The sequence below is a fragment of the Solanum verrucosum genome, unplaced genomic scaffold (assembly GCF_900185275.1).
Source record: "Solanum verrucosum unplaced genomic scaffold, falcon-dt-bn FXZP01000049.1, whole genome shotgun sequence".
In the NCBI taxonomy this organism is placed as follows: Eukaryota; Viridiplantae; Streptophyta; class Magnoliopsida; order Solanales; family Solanaceae; genus Solanum; species Solanum verrucosum.
In genome coordinates this window covers 11,387,637-11,404,853 of record NW_026020221.1, presented here as the reverse complement: position 1 = coordinate 11,404,853, position 17,217 = coordinate 11,387,637, and the positions used below count along the sequence as shown (strand labels likewise).

The 17,217-nt window shown below is 31.4% G+C and overlaps 2 pseudogenes; both read right to left on the bottom strand.

The window, feature by feature from the left end:
- LOC125831552 (uncharacterized) overlaps positions 1–570 on the bottom strand; it is a 3,200-nt pseudogene extending 2,630 nt beyond the window's left edge.
- A 5,878-nt stretch (positions 571–6,448) lies between these two features.
- On the bottom strand, positions 6,449–8,222 carry LOC125831551 (uncharacterized; annotated as a pseudogene).
- Positions 8,223–17,217: the final 8,995 nt, after the last annotated feature.

Genomic DNA, 17,217 nt, shown 5'->3' with positions numbered 1-17,217 from the left:
AGACGATAATACTCTTTGTATCAACTGTTTTTCAGATGTTGAGCTTCCTCAGTTGCCTAGCACGAAAAAAAACAATTTAAAATTTCTTCAGTGGTCATATAAAGAGATTTCAGTCATTATTAACAGTTGACAATCAGTAAACAAGTTTGTGTTATTTTTTTCTTTTTCTTGATAATTCAAAATAGGTTTCTCCTATTTTCAATTGATCGATGTTTTTTTAATTTATTTTTATTGTTTTGCTGTTACAGATTTTTTATTTGTGCAAATTTAAAGAAAGCTGGACCACCATTACTTGACAGAAATCCAACCAAAAGCTACAAGAACAGCACAAAAGAAAGCTGGACCACCAATTCCAAAACCCAACCCAAGACTCTTATTATGATGCTTATGGCCAGAATCTTGTATAATCGGAGGATTTACAATCACAGTATTATCAGAAACATTATGAGGATGCCTCACAGAGCCAAATCCATAAGTTCGAAAACTCCAATTCTCAATACTATGCAATTCAGTACTCCCCTCAGTAGAAGCAGTAAAATACTTAGTGCATATATATGTGACATGATACATTTTCAACTCAACGAGAACATGATTCTTGATTAAAAAATTAAGCCAACAATCAGATAGTTACTGCAACTATCTTCCAAAATCAAGCATATCAATTAACAAATTAGTTTACGATGATTAAATTAAGTGTACGGGTTAAATCTGACTTAAATAAGAAGCAGTCGCTAACCGGAAAAAAGAAGAGGGAGGACCGACGTATCTTCTGCTGACTGGCGCCGCTGTCTGTTTCGCCGGTGGCTGGTGCTATCCTCGCCGGATAAGAGGAGAGATGGGCGAGGGGCCTCTCTCGGTAATTCTCCTTGGCCGGCTGTTCTCACCGGTGTTGCAGCGCTGTGGCGGCTGCTGGCTCTCGCGCTGCTACCTGTTGTGCTGTTGTTGTCGCCGCCAGTCGGAGCAAATGAGAGAAGAAGGGAAGAGAGGGAGAGGAGGAGCAGCAGCCCCTCTGCTGCTTGCCGGCGGAGAGAGGAGGCTGCGGGGAAGAGAGGAGAGGAGGGGAGGGGAGGTGAGGGGAGCGAGAAGCGAAGGGAGCAGAGGAGGCGGCGATGCCTCCACTGGTTTCGCCGGAGTCAAGCGACGATGAGACAGAGGAGCGGAAGGAGACAGAGGCGGCACTTTTTGGAGAAAGAAGAATGAAGAGATTTCATCCTTGCGATTGATTTAAATGGAGGAGCGGTTGAGATTGAATTTTCGAATCTTGATCAAAAGGGATGGACGGATGAGATTGAATCAGATGGGGTATTTTAAAACATGGATCAGGTTACATTATAAATGAAATTAGGGCCACAATTAACATGAACATGTGGCTATAATTGAAATAAAATCTGAATTGAAAGGTTAGAATTGAGTAAAGGGCTATGAATTAAATAAATTGGATAGAAAAGGCTAGAATTTAAATGATTTAAGAGAAGATTATGGAGATGTTATTCAATTAATAAAATACTACACTCCCGAAAGGTTATATATATATATATACCTCCTAATTATATAAATTTAATTTTATCGATCAACAAAAGTTTATCAATATCAAATTTAATATATAAATCTCCTTGAATTAATCATCGATATTTCTTTAATTGATAATGTATTTCATATCTGAACCATTAATATATAAGACTTGATTTGTTAAACTACTCAAGAGTATATAATCACGTATATCATACTCCAATGAATTATCCTTTACATGCCATTGCCTACGATATGATCACTACACTGAATCCATTCAAGATCGAACGAAAAAATCTTGATAGAACTTGCTTTGTACAGTACTTTACGATGTTCTATAGTCTATTTCATAAAATGAGATACGACATTTAAGGTTATACATACAAATAATTAAAAAGTTAATTATAAATATAAAATTTAATTAATTGTTATCATGATATTTTACGAGTATCATCTCACATTTCATACTCTGATGGATTATATATGTTAGCTCTTCACCTCTACATCATTACATGAGATATTAAGTTCATGATTTGACGACAGACTGATAGAATTTGTACATTACTCTAGAAATATAAGTATAATTATCTCCTAATTCCAAGTCAACGTAGTTTCATACTCTAAATATGGATTATTGATTTTTTTTTTATTCCACGAATTCTAACTTTTCATTTATAAAAGTTTACAAAATTGTTACACTTTTTAAAACAATTAATTGTAGGCGTAAAATGAAAATTTAGTATTATGCACAATAGCAAAATTATGATTAATAGGAATATTTTAAACAAACCAATCTCCGAATATCGCTTTTATAAAAGTAATTAGATTAAATAAAAGATATCGACCTCATGGGGTCGGTATCACATTAAATTTTAAGATAAATAAAAGGTAATCATGTTAATGAAATAATACTAACATCGGGAAGTCAGTAATTTGCATTAATTTATTTTTTAACTTATATAAAACTATCATCCGGAGGACGATTTATTTAAAGTTATTTGAAAATATTAATTTATTAATTTTCTGAAAGTCACTATATAAATATTTTAATGAAAATTAATTTAATTACATACTATTTAAATTTACGACTTTCGGAAGTCGATATTATAATTTTTTTTATTTTACACAAAACCGTCCTCCAAAAGATGATTTAAATAAAATTAATTCAAATATTTCTCAATTTCTTTTTTTATATTTAATTGAGAAAAAATAAAATATTGTTATTTATTTATTTAGTTATTTAATACCGACATCAAGAGGTCAGTTTTTTATTGCGATTAATTTTTTTCCGGGAAAAATTCCGATCTTCAGAGATCGGTATTTGATTTTACCGCTTTATTTTGCATAAAAACCTACTCCTTGTAGTCGATTTTCTAAAGTTTATTTTAGTTTTTATTCCTTTTAACAATATCAACCTTCGGAGGTCGGAAATTACCAACTTCCATTTGAGGTTGATAATTTTTAGGTCGGTAGTCACTGTTTTTTTTTAGTAGTGTTAGATAATCAGACAAGTTAATATCAACAATCAAAATTGGTTTTTTAGGCTTGAAACAAGTCAATGCATAAGTTGGAGTTGTCTTTTTTGTTTTAGTGATATTCCTAAACTTTTTCAAATTGTTGATGAGCAAGTGGAAAATTTAAAACTTACCAAGATTGTTGTTGTCGCCCTCTGCTGTTGCTGCCGCCCTTTGCTGCTGCTGGTGCTGAGACGGCACCGGTCGGGGATCATGCTGTGGCGTGGCGCCAGTCGGTGGAGGTGGGCGCCGGTCAGGGATGGTGGGTGTGAGAGAGGAGTCAGAGAGGTGACTTTAGGGTTTTGAGATTATCATTCTTTTTTAAAAGAAGTGTTAATTTACCGACCACGGAATATCAGTATCTTTTTAAAATAATTATCTATATTTAAAAATATTTAATAAATACTGACATCGTAAAGTCGATATTATTTTAAATTAAAATTATAATTTAAATATACTGACCTCTTAAGGTCGATTTTCATTAATTAAAAAAATAAATAAATATATACATATATATATATATATATAGTATCAATTGAGAATTCAGAAATGTGTGAAATGCGGTTGATAAATATAAAATTTAATATATAAATCTCCTTGAATTGATCATCGGTATTTCTTTAATTGATAATGTATTTCATAACTGAACCATTAATATATAAAACTTGATTTGTTAAACTACTCGACAAGTATATAATCAACGTATTTCATACTCCGATGAATTATCCTTTACATGTCATTATATTGCCTACGATATGATCACTACACTTCACATCCATTCAAGATTGAACGTAAAAATCTTGATAGAACTTGCTTTGTACAATACCTTACGATGTTCTATTATCTATTTCATAAAATGAGATAAGACTCTAAAGGTTATACGTATAAATAATTAAACAATTAATTATAAATATAAATACCCTTCGGGGTGGCCCAGTGGTTTGGGCTTGGGACTTCCATATTGAGGTCTCAAGTTCGAAACCCCTTGCCAGCGAAAGCAAGGGGTTTTGCCTTCTAGGTCGAGCTCGTCGCATCGGGCTTGCTTAGTGCGAGTTACCTATCCTACGTGGTTTGTGAGCTACTGCATAGGAGCGGGAATTTTACCTTGTGCACCTAAAGGGTAGCGGCTGCGGGTTTTCGCATTTCATACTCGAATGGATTATATGTTAGCCCTTCACCTCTATATCATTGCATGAGGTATTAAGTTCATGATTTGACGACGGACTGATACAATTTGTACATTACTCTAGAAATATAAGTATAATTATCTCCTAATTCATATCAACGTAGTTTCATACTCTAAATATGGATTATTGATGTTTTTTGTTTATTCCCACGAATTTTAACTTTTTATTTATAAAAGTATTCAAAATTGTTACACTTTTTGAAACAATTAATTGTAGGTGTAAAATGAAAAATTAGTATTATGCACACTAGCAAAATTGTGATTAATAGGAATATTTTAAACAAATCGACCTCCGGATGTCGCTTTTATTAAAAGTAATTAGATTAAATAAAAAATATCGACCTCATGAAGTCGGTATCACATTAAATTTTAAGATAAATAAAAAGTAATCATATTAATTAAATAACACTGACATCGGAAAGTCGGTATTTTATATTAATTTATTTTTTTTAACTTATATAAAACCGTCATCCGGAGGACGATTTATTTAAAGTTAATTGAAAATATTAATTTATTAATTTTCTGGAAGTATATATATATATATATATATATATATATTAATCAAAATTAATTTAATTATATACTATTTAATTTTACCGACTTTTCGAAAGTTGGTATTATAATTTTTTTTTGTTTTTTATTTTACACAAAACCGTCCTCCAGAAGACGATTTAAATAAAATTAATTCAAAATAATTCTCGATTTTGTTTTTTATATTTAATTGAGAAAAAATAAAATATTGTTATTTATTTATTTAATACCGACATCAAGAGGTTGGTTTTTATTGTAATTAAATTTTTTCAGGAAAAATTCCGACCTTCGTAGGTCGATAGTTGATTTTCCTGCTTTATTTTGCATAAAAACCGACTCCTTGTAGTCGATTTTCTAAAGTTTTTTATTTATTTTTTATTCTTCTTAACAATACCGACGACTTTCATTTGAGGTCGGAAACATATACGTTTGACTATAAAAATTATTCACTTTTTTCGAAATAATTTTGTTCACTTTATTTGAAAATAAATATTTGGTCAACCCATGAAAATTTCAAATTTTTAAAAATAAGTAATATTTAACATAAAAAAAATCAACCCACTATTCACTTTTTAGGGGAAATACCATATGACCCAATATATCTGACAAGTTGCACTATACGTCAACCCAAGATGTATTTGAGTAATTCAAGCAAACACATTATTTCAAATATGTAACTCAATAAATTCTAAATAATATTTTTCTAAAATATTAAAATCTTTGATATTTCATATGATATCTTTTTTATTTTTAATCAAATATTTTAGGATCGAGCCAAAAAATTAAATCTATCTTTAATAAGAAGCGCTTTATTTTCAAACTGAAGTCTTTAGGCATGAGTTCTAACTAGTGAAAACCAATAACAAATATCAAACATTAAGACAAAAAAAAAGATTTGATAGAAATGAATAATCTACTTCTTTTTTGACTTTATTTGATACACTCATGTAGTTTGATCAAAATTATATATATATATATATATATATATTCTTATTTATTAATCAATATTAAGTGAAGAAAATTTCTATATGGCTAAACTTAGTGGAAGTAACATTTTTACAAGTTCATTTGATTTGGTTATTTAATTGTGTTGTGTTTTGTTTAGTAAGCTTTGAGGTTAAATTGAAATAACTTACTAAGTATCAAATGCCAATTAACAAAACCCAAAAAAGCCAAAAAGTCACTGTATAATGACTTGTGTATACTGATGATGTAATTAATCACTTCTTGGTATAAAAATTGAGGTGAATTTCAAGACACAAGCTTGTTGTAAGCCACCTTCAACTTCTGTTAGGTTCTCACTTCTCAACATCAAAAAAGACCTATAACCCATTCACCGCACACAAACTTAACTGTCTGCTTTCATTTTCAGTTCTTTTTTTCGCGTTTCGTGATCTTACATCCTTACTTGCAAGCCCCCATCACCCAGCTCCGACTGGTCAACCCCGTCTCAGGGGAGAATACCATAGTTAACAATGCTCTATGAGTCAAGACAGAACACGAGTCACATTCAAATTAACAAGGATTTCACTGTATAATGAATGACTTGTGTATACTAATAAACTACAAGAAAGACTCATATACTGTATAATTAAGCCGAGTCTCCACTTCCTTTTCCATTTTCCTCTCTGTTAACTTTTTCCATGACAAGTATTACCTTACTTCTACTTTGGATATTATATGGTGCACAATGTAGATATTTTGCATGGCATCATGTACCCATCCAACTAGTTGTCTCTGAGATAACTATACCAATGGAGTCTCGGCGATTGGTGGAGAAATCTGAAGCCCCAATCTCGATGTCCATCCTTTTCGCTGCCTATAGGCCTCAACTGCTTGCAATCGAAGTCTTTCTTTTGAAGCATCATGTGCATTATTCTTGAATGCCTTCATAATGAGAACACAAGTACGTTTTACCATATGAATATCAGTGTATACAAGGTCAATGTCATAAGCATAGGCAAAGTTCATGCCGATGCGAGTGTGTATAATACAGTATAAAACTATCCAGATGTAACTTTGGTACTACAAGCTTAGGTGGAGCTTCAACGACTTCACCAAAATTTATTTCCTCACGGCTAGGAAAATCCATGTGTTCATCAATATTGCCCTTTTTGTGTTTCTTTTTCATTTCTGCCAAACGCCTGCATACATCCAAATTAAAACCATTCGGTAACAACCTGTAGACAATGCAATGCCTGAAACCAGTCCCCCACCTCTCGGAACAAAAAAAAAAGCTAAAAAAAAAGAGAAATGGAACATGTCACAAAATGAGTATATATGTGAAATCCTAATTACATTTGCTTCAGCAAAGAAAGGTTAATTTGGGTGAATCCTTTTTCATTTGATTACAACACAGAAGTTGCTCGATTACCCATATTTGCTTATAAAATTTGAAATTGAAAGGAATAAAGTGCGCACATACACATAGACAATAGAACAATGATCAACTACTTGTTACGTCAAGGAGTAGAAAGTTATTTGAAAATAATACCTCAACTGCTTCTTAGTAATAGGAGAAACAATCAAATAATTTATAAAACTAGAGAAAACAGGTAATGGTGATCAAAGGTTAGTCGCTAAATTAGCACTGAATTTGATTTGAGTCAAAGTTGTCATGGAATAACCCCATGCCCAGTGATCTTAGTCATTCTTTGATAGCATACATTGTTTGTTAATGGCTTTTGGTCCAGGAACACTCCTATGAACTTAAAGCTCCATAACCGTGACGTAGCAGATTTGACTCCCTTGAATACCCCGGATTAAAATGCATAACCCTTTTCCCTCGTGAAATAGAGTTGGGTTAGTTGTTCTCTTAAACAAGATATGTGGCATTAACATTTAAGATTGACATAAAACAATGACTCTGCCTCTACTTCAACTCTCATTATATTATAGAAAAGTTTATTTCAAGTAAATGTTACTACTATCTCTAAAAGCCAGGAAAGTAAAAGAGGGTTTTTTTTGCTGAGGCATCAGTTCTAACTGTTTCTTTCGCTCTTTTCTCTTTGAACTAGTAATGCCCAGTTCAGCTGTATCAAACCGAAGGTCTTCACTTCCTTTCTTTTTCTCTTTTTATTTCTCTTCTGATGTGCATTACTTTGTTCTGCTCTGTCGTCTTTCCGTTTGTTACCTGCATTTATAGCTTGAACTTGATCTTTTGAATGTATTTTCTGCTTAGGGACACATATAAGTCCAAAGTTAGAACACCTAATATAATACACATAATGCATTTACATAGAAGGGAGAAAACACAAAAAACCATTGGAGCTCATAGTAGAACAAACAAAAGGGAAGGAGAAAGAACTCGAGTTTCTTTGCTTAATGATTCACAACAATATGGAAGTTACTCTAGACAAGAGAGAGCAGAAGTATAAGAATCTATAATGACAAAGAGTCAAAGACCATATTGGAACAAGAGATAGTGAAAAGATCACTGGCATTGAAAAATGTGCAACAATAGCATACAAAAGCATTGCCATTGTTTTGGTCAAAATGGAGACTAACAGAAAATTCTTGAGACACTTCAAGTATACTTTTATTTATTTATTGACAAGTTGAAATTGAATTTATTTTTATTAACTTAATTATTCCATATATGTAACAGGGAACCCCCTACCCCACCCCACGTCACCCCCACCCCCAAACAAGACATATAGAAAAGTAGGAAGCTTACATAAATATGATTCTCAAGAGAGAGCATCTAATTAATTATTCCAGAGATATATAGAGATTGTATTTTGTTCAGTAAAACCTTAAGAAAGTATGATTATACTCTTCTAGCACATGTAATAGCTACATAGAACACTATTTTTCCTGCATAAAGGGGCTGTAAAATCCCTCTAACATTCTTTACCTTATAGAAGAAGACAAGTTAAATATACGCTATTGGAGCTGGAATTACCGCGGCTGTTGGCACGTGCCCACCAATGGATCCTCGTTAAGGGATTTAGATTGTACTCATTCCAATTACCAGACTCATAGAGCCTGGTATTGTTATTTATTGTCACTACCTCCCCGTGTCAGGGTTGGGTAATTTGCGCGCCTGCTGCCTTCTTTAGATGTGGTAGTCGTTTCTCAGGCTTCCTCTTCGAAATCGAACCCTAATTCTCCGTCACCCATCACTACCATGGTAGGCCACTATCCTACCATTGAAAGTTGATAGGGCAGAAATTTGAGTGATGCGTCGCCGGCATAATGGTCGTGCGATCCGTCGAGTTATCATGAATCATTACAGCAATGGGCAGAGCCCATGTCGACCTTTTATCTAATAAATGCATCCCTTTCATAAATCGGGGTTTGTTGCACGTATTAGCTCTAGAATTACTACGGTTATCCGAGTAGTAGATACCATCAAACAAACTATAACTGATTTAATGAGTCATTCACAGTTTCAGGGTCTGATTTTGTTCATACTTACACATGCATGGCTTAATTTTTGAGACAAGCATATGACTACTAGCAAGATCAATCAGGTAGCATTACTCAACGACGTCGCGCGCCGCATAAGTCCAATGCACCCGTTCAGGCACGGCCGGGTCCAAGGCGAGCGTGACTGTCATTCACAAGGAGCATTTGTTTTTGGCAGATAGGAGCCAGTGAAGGCCTCATGCCCACTGCGTCTACCGAATCCGAGAATTCGAGCCACCGCTCGCAGACCACGCCATTGCACGAAGAAGCAAGGAAGGCGTGGGACGCGAGAGCGGCTTTTGGGTTCACCCCGCACATGGAATGCGAGGGGAGAAAAGCGACCGATTGCACGTGAGTAATGCCTACGCATTAGGTATGCAACACAGGAGACCGACATTCGACAAGCCTAGATTGCTCTTGATCCGCAATCGAGATGGCATGCGGGTTAGGACGTCGCTGCTCGAAGCAAGGATCCAACCTAACCACACAAGTCGAACACCACTCATGCGCCGTACGTGAATTGCTTCGTCGATGCACACCCAACACCCGCCCTAACGCCCAACATTAGATGTCGTGCGCCGACGTCGATGCCTTCGTTACAAGGCCAATGCAATCCCCGCCATAGTGCGCCTCCGTCAAAGTGAGAATTTAATCATTGTAAAGGTGTTGAAGGCAGATTGGAGTTCTTGCACGGGCACCACCCACGGTGGCCTATCGATAGCGTTTGGCCGTACATGGCCTTACGTATCCCATACGTGCAGCGCCCAGAGTTATCCGTAACAGGAGCTCTAGAACTCGCCACTCGCCCGAAAGCACTGTCGTTTCCACACCAAACACATATAGACCGGCCGAGATAAATGCCCTCGGCGGCGCACAATCGCCCTATGAGCCGTCACCGTTGTGTTTTTGTAGGATCCCAACGATGTAGCACGGACAAGCCATGCATGCAATCAAACTCCTACGCATCACGCCCACTAAGACAACAAGACACCCATGATGTCCGTCTGTCGTCGCCTCAATCTGCCTCCAACACCTCTACCCCCCTTATATATGCTTAAAAAAGAAAAATCCATGTGACATGAGTAGGCATCGTTTTTCCAGAGAATCATAATGAACATGTACAACCCAAATATGCACGTTCTAAGGTACAACCACACATTAGCTTCCACAAATGACTTTTATTTATATAAAAAATACATATAGTATCAATTGAGAATTTAGAAATATGTGAAATGCAGCTGATAAATGTCAAATTTAATAGATAAATCTCCTTGAATTGATCATCGATATTTCTTTAATTGATAATGTATTTCATATCTCAACCATTAATATATAAGACTTGATTTATTAAACTACTTGACGAGCATATAATCAACGTATTTCATACTCCGATGAATTAGCCTTTACATGTCATTATTGTCTACGATGTGATCACTACACTTGACATCCATTCAAGATCGAACATAAAAATCTTGATAGAACTTGTTTTGTACAATACTTTACGATGTTCTATTGTCTATTTCATAAAACGAGATAAGACATTGAAGGTTATACATATAAATAATTAAACAATTAATTATAAATCTAAAATTTAATTAATTATTATCATGACATTTCTACGAGTATCATCACACATTTCATACTCGAATGGATTATATGTTAGCTCTTCACCTCTACATCATTACATGAGGTCTTACGTTCATGATTTGACGACAGACTGATAGAATTTGTACATTACTCTAGAAATATAAGTATAATTATCTCCTAATTCATAACAACGTAGTTTCATACTCTAAATATGGATTATTGATGTTTTTTTGGTTTATTCCACGAATTCTAACTTTTTATTTATAAAAGTATACAAATTTGTTACACTTTTTGAAACAATTAATTGTAGGTGTAAAATGAAAATTTAGTATTATGCACAATAGCAAAATTATGATTAAATAGGAATATTTTAAACAAGTCGACCTCCGGATGTCGCTTTTTTTAAAAGTAATTAGATTAAATAAAAAATACCGACCTCATGAGGTCGGTATCACATTAAATTTTAAACTAAATACAAAGTAATCATGTTAATTAAATAATATTGACATTGGGAAGTCGGTATTTTATATTAATTTATTTTTTAACTTATATAAAACCGTCATCCAAAGACGATTTATTTAAAGTTAATTGAAAATATTAATTTATTAATTTTCTGGAAGTCACTATATATATATATATTATTAGTGAAAATTAATTTAATTACATACTATTTAATTTTACCGACTTTCGGAAGTCGGTATTATAATTTTTTTTGTTTTTTATTTTACGCAAAATCGTCCTCTGGAAGACGATTTAAATAAAATTAATTCAAAATAATTCTCGAATTTGTTTTTTATATTTAATTGATTAAAAATAAATACTTTTATTTATTTATTATTTAATACCGACATCAAGATGTCAGTTTTTATTGTAATTCATTTTTTCAGGGAAACATTCTGACCTCCTAGGTCGGTAATTGGTTTTTCCGCTTTATTTTGCATAAAAACCGACTACTTGTAGTCGGTTTTCTAATTTTTTTTATGTTTTATTCTTTTTAACAATATCGAACTCCGGAGTACGGAAATTACCGACATTCATTTGAGGTCGATTATTTTTAAGTCGGTATTCATTGTTTTTTAGTAGTGAAAGGAAGTAGGACATATACGTTTGACTATAAAAATTATTCACTTTTTTGAAATAATGTTTTTTCACTTTATTTGAAAATAAGTGTTTGATCAACCCATGAAAATTTTAAATTTAAAAATTTAAAAATAACTTATATTTAACATAAAAAAAAAATCAACCCACTATTCACTTTTGACTTGTATTTGAGTAATTCAAGAAAAACCATTATTTCAAATATTCTTTGCAAAATGTACAATCAAATATAACTCAATAAATTCCAAATAATTTTTTTTCTAAAATGTTAAAATCTTTGATATTTCGTATGATATTTTTCTATTTTTAATCAAATAATTTCGGATCGAGCCCAAAAAATTTAATATATCTTTGATAAGAAGCATTTTATTTTCAAACTGACGTCTTTAGGCATGAGTTCTAACTAGTGAAAACCAAAACCAAATATCAAACATTAAGGAAAAAAAAATAAGATTTGACATAAATGAATAATAATCTACTTCTTTGTTTACTTTATTTGGTACATTCATGTAGTTTGATCAAAACAAAATATGTTATATATATCTATATATATTCTTATTTATTAATCAATATTTAGTGAAGAAATTTTCTATATGGCTAAACTTAATGGAAGTAACATTTTTACAAGTTCGTTTGATTTGGTTATTTAACTGTGGTGTCTTTAGTAAGCTTTGAGGTTAAGTTAAAATAACTTACTAAGTATCAAATGCCAATGAACAAAAATCAATGATACTTAATATTTCATGCGTTCATTTTTATGTATGCATTATATCAAAATATTCATTTCTACTTGTCCAATATAAAAATTTAAGAGATAATTCACCATTTTATACTTATTATAGCCTTATTATTAATGCTTTAATATTGTCAAGTACTAAATCAATTCACAAGCAAGCACATATCTGAAAAGGCCATAATTTGACGAAGCTTAGAGGGAATGACATCAATAGATGAGGTGTTGGGTGGGGGAGGAAGTCTAGTAGTGCCTCCATGAGTTGCTCTGTAATTCTTCTCTCTTCTCTTCTTCCCTTTCCCTTCCATTTTTGTTTCTTCTTCTTTGTGTCGACTCTGTAATTCGTTAAACCCTAGCACTCTCCTTACAACATTGAAGCAGGAAGAATTAAATACAAATATGTCCTCTTATTCTTTACAAAAGTTATATTGGACATACAAGTTTTTATAATTACAATTATATTAAACCCTATACAATATAGACGAAGAGTTTTTCTCATCCTTGCGAGTCGTTTTATATGAGGTATAACCAGGATATAACGCAGGATGATTAGAAGTATTTGTTAATCCTTGGATTATTTATCTCATCATTTTATATCTTACTGATGAGATAAATTATCCCATATACATGATAAATTAACTTATCTTGGGATAACTAACTCTGGAATAACTTGTTCCCAACCAAATATTTTAATTAAACTCACATAATTTATCAGAAAAAGAGTTGTAGGGGTGTTTAAGAAAAATCAAATAGTTCACAATCAACTCAAATTAGAGTGGACGTTTGATTCTTCCGTTTGATTTCATTAAATTTTGGTTCACATTCAGTTCTTTGATATTTGGTGTTGAAAGTCTTGCAAAACCAAATGAAATTTTGGTTCACATTCAGTTCTTTGATATTTGGTGTTGAAAGTCTTGCAAAACCAAATGAGGCACATGTTTTATCGAAAAATAAAAGAAAGACTTTAATTTTTGAAAATCAATTTAACTTAAGTTTTAAAGAAAAATCAATTTTCAAAGAGAGTCGTCAATTAATTTTTTAAAAGAAATTAAAAAAGCTTATTAAATTTTTAAAAATTTTAAAACAGAGAAAAAATCATTTGAAATCCAAAGGGGGTTCGGGGTTCAATTTACATTTTGAGAAGGTATTAGGTCCTCGCAATGTCCGCTAACGTGCGGTTGACCGACGGCTTGACTAAAAGTTTGACTAATTGTAGAAAATATTAATTAAGTATAAATTAAAGAAAAGCTATTTCAAATTGTCGTTTTGAAAGAAAAAGAGACAAGCTTGAAATAATTTTTCTATGGAAATAATTATTCATATCAATAAATAACTAAGTAAATAAACAAATGATAAAAATATTTCAATTAAACATAAAAAGGGAAGAAAGACTATCTCTGGGGAATTTAATTAAATAAAAATCAAATTAAAGCAAAAGGTTAGTCAATACAAATAATAAAGGATAAATTATCTATATACACACCTTTTTCCCCCCATAATTTCCATTATTCCCTATCAGTTCTAAAATTTTACAAATCCCTTATTTTACTTTTAAACCCCCAAACACTGGATACATAAATCCTAACCCCCAAAACCAACGTTTATTCCTTCTGTATTTCACTCCACAAATCTCTCCTTATTTTTAGTCACAGAATCTTAGTAGTTATTTTCTCATTCAGAAAACCAACGTTTATCTCTTCCTTATTTCACTCCACAAGTCTCTCCTTATTTTTAGTCACAGAATCTTAGTAGTTATTTTCTCATTTACGTTTGAAATTCAAAATTAGTCTCTTTCTTGTAGGTTAAAGATATTCTTAGACAAAAAAATCTAAAAAGGATATTTATGAGTCTTTTACCTATTTTTAAAAATACTCCAAATTTTATAATCAAATAAGTGAACTTTCAATTTTTAACACTAAAACGTAAAATTAGAAAAAGAAGAAGTAATAGTAATAGTTATTATTGGTAATAATTAGTGTAATATTTGTAAATTTTCCATAATTTGAGTTGTTTATGGACTCTAACGACTAATCATTCATTGAAAGTAATTAGGATTCCTGTATTATTATTTAATCTTTCCATTATCTCATAATAATATCAATTTCAATTTCACCAAAATTTCATACAGTCTAATAGTTTTCTCTTTTTTCTGGTGTTTTTCATAATCAAATTTCTTTAGTGGATTGTATTTGTTCATGTATCTAATTGATAGCTTAATTCTTATTTATTGTGATACATTTATAGATACCTATTATTTCAGTTTACATACATCCTTCTTTCACAACCTTATTATATCAGATACATTATTATTAACTACAAAATGATACATTATATAAAAAATGTATCTTATCAATTTGAAATCTTCCACAATTGCATATTTATCTTTCAAGGCAAACAATGTATCTTCTCCCAGAATCATAGACTGAATAAAGATACTCAGATGATGCAACAACCTGTTAACATTAAAGAAATTAGTGATACATTTCATAAAACAATTATTTCTATGTACCGATCACAAACAACCAGACAACTAAATTATACTTAATATCATATACAAAATATAAATATAATTTGATACATACCTTCATTCTTCAATATTTTGATGTTTTTACAATAAATTAAATGTACACTGTATCATCTATAAAGTATAGTATTTCACAAGCACAACCAGATACAAAAATACTAATGTATCATGCTAAACATTTTGTCATGATATAATAATTTAAATTAATACTACATGTATATGATATGTAATATCTATCACACAGTTATGTGTCGAACTCTAAGCAAACATTTTACGTGCAAAATTTACTTATTTAATGCATCTAATTAATAGAAATACAATACTTATCAATTTATACAAGATACATAAATACTAATGTATCACGATTGATATAGTCATCTCGAAAATACAAATAAAAAATCGAATTAATAGCACAATATATGTAATTTCATATCTCTTATTGTCATATCTATTTTACTATGAAATTAAAGCTATGATCTATTTTATACATTGCAAATCTAGGCTCATATTTTTTCAGATTTCTGAATGTTAGATCTAAATTTTTTTTTCCAGATTCTTCAATGTCTCAGCAAAATCAAAATATTCGTGACGTATCTTCTCAAATATTTTGATAATTTTGAATCAAAATTGAAAGGATCTTGGACGAATTGGGAAAACAAATTTGAAATCTATAGTATCGTTCATAACTCACCTCGCTTTCCCAGATTCATGAATATTTAATCATGTATGAGCTATTGTTTTCGACTTTTGTCAATCTATTACGATTTGGGTGAGAATTGAGAGAAGAAAATTTGAATTGTTTGAAGCTGGACGAATTTGAAATATAATTGAGAAAAGAAAATTTGAATTCTGATTTGATTGAAGCTGTTAAAATTTGGAAGAAATTGAAATCAACTAGATTAGCGTGATTTGGAGAACTCACATTTAATTTTATATTCCCTTTCCTTTTTGAGTCGTTAGAATATTCTCAATGTATCATGTATGGATTGTTCTTCATAAATGTATACTAGTAAAGGTTTGTTTACTCGGAAGGAGATTTACCTTTAGATACTAGTAACACTTAAATTAATTCATGAGAAGAGTTATTAAAGATTTTCACCGGTTTAAAGGGAGAAATATAATATCTTGAATTCTCAAGTGTATTAATTGAGAGAACAATATGTTGTAAAGAGGTTAGCTGTGTGTCTTTGCCGAAAGACAGGACACAAGTATGTTTTGTGCTCATGAGATAATTATTAAAAAGAGAATAAAAATGTGAATCAAGTTATTTTAATCTTTAACTATGCCTGAAACGATTATTTTTTCAAATTTGATCATAGTTAAGGTGGTCATGAATTTTATTATATCTGATTGACTTGAAATTTGATGGTTCCAACGAAAATCGTTTAGATGGTTTTGAATAGTTTGTCGGATTAAAATTTGATTTGAATATGATAAAATCATTCTTAATGTCAGTTATGTTCATGTAAAATCTAGAACATGATTACATGTGATGATTTAATATGAATTGATATGTGATAAGAATGTAGGTCATATTGTTTTAATTCCTAAAAATGCTTAAATCACCCGAATTTGAATTTGGTCATAGCTTTGGAAATAAAGATTCTTTATAGACTCCAATTGACCTGAAATTTGGTAAGTTCATTGATAACGGCCTAGTAAGAAGTACTCATTGCTATGTGGTTATTTTTTTTGAGATAGTTAAAATGATTTTAAAGTAGTTTTTTAGAATTATAATGTGATTTAGTATGAATGACATCTTTTATATCGGTTTTATTTATGTTACACGTGGTACATGATTACACGTGATGAGTTAACATGAATTGATATATGATAAGGATGTAGATCTGTTCATTTTTCCTCAAATCGTTTGAATCTGAATTTGATCATAGCTTTGGAGATAAATATTAATTTTGAACTCTAATTGATCTGAAATTCGGTAGGTTCATCAGAAATGATCAAATTTAAAACACTTATTGTTATATAGTGATTTGGTAATTTGAGGTCGTTCAGATGATGTTTTTAGATAATTTTTGTATCTTGAAAAATTACTCGACTAAGATATAGTGGTGATAGAGATTATTCTCTATGGTATTCATGACTAAATTTTTGTGAAGTATTAAGT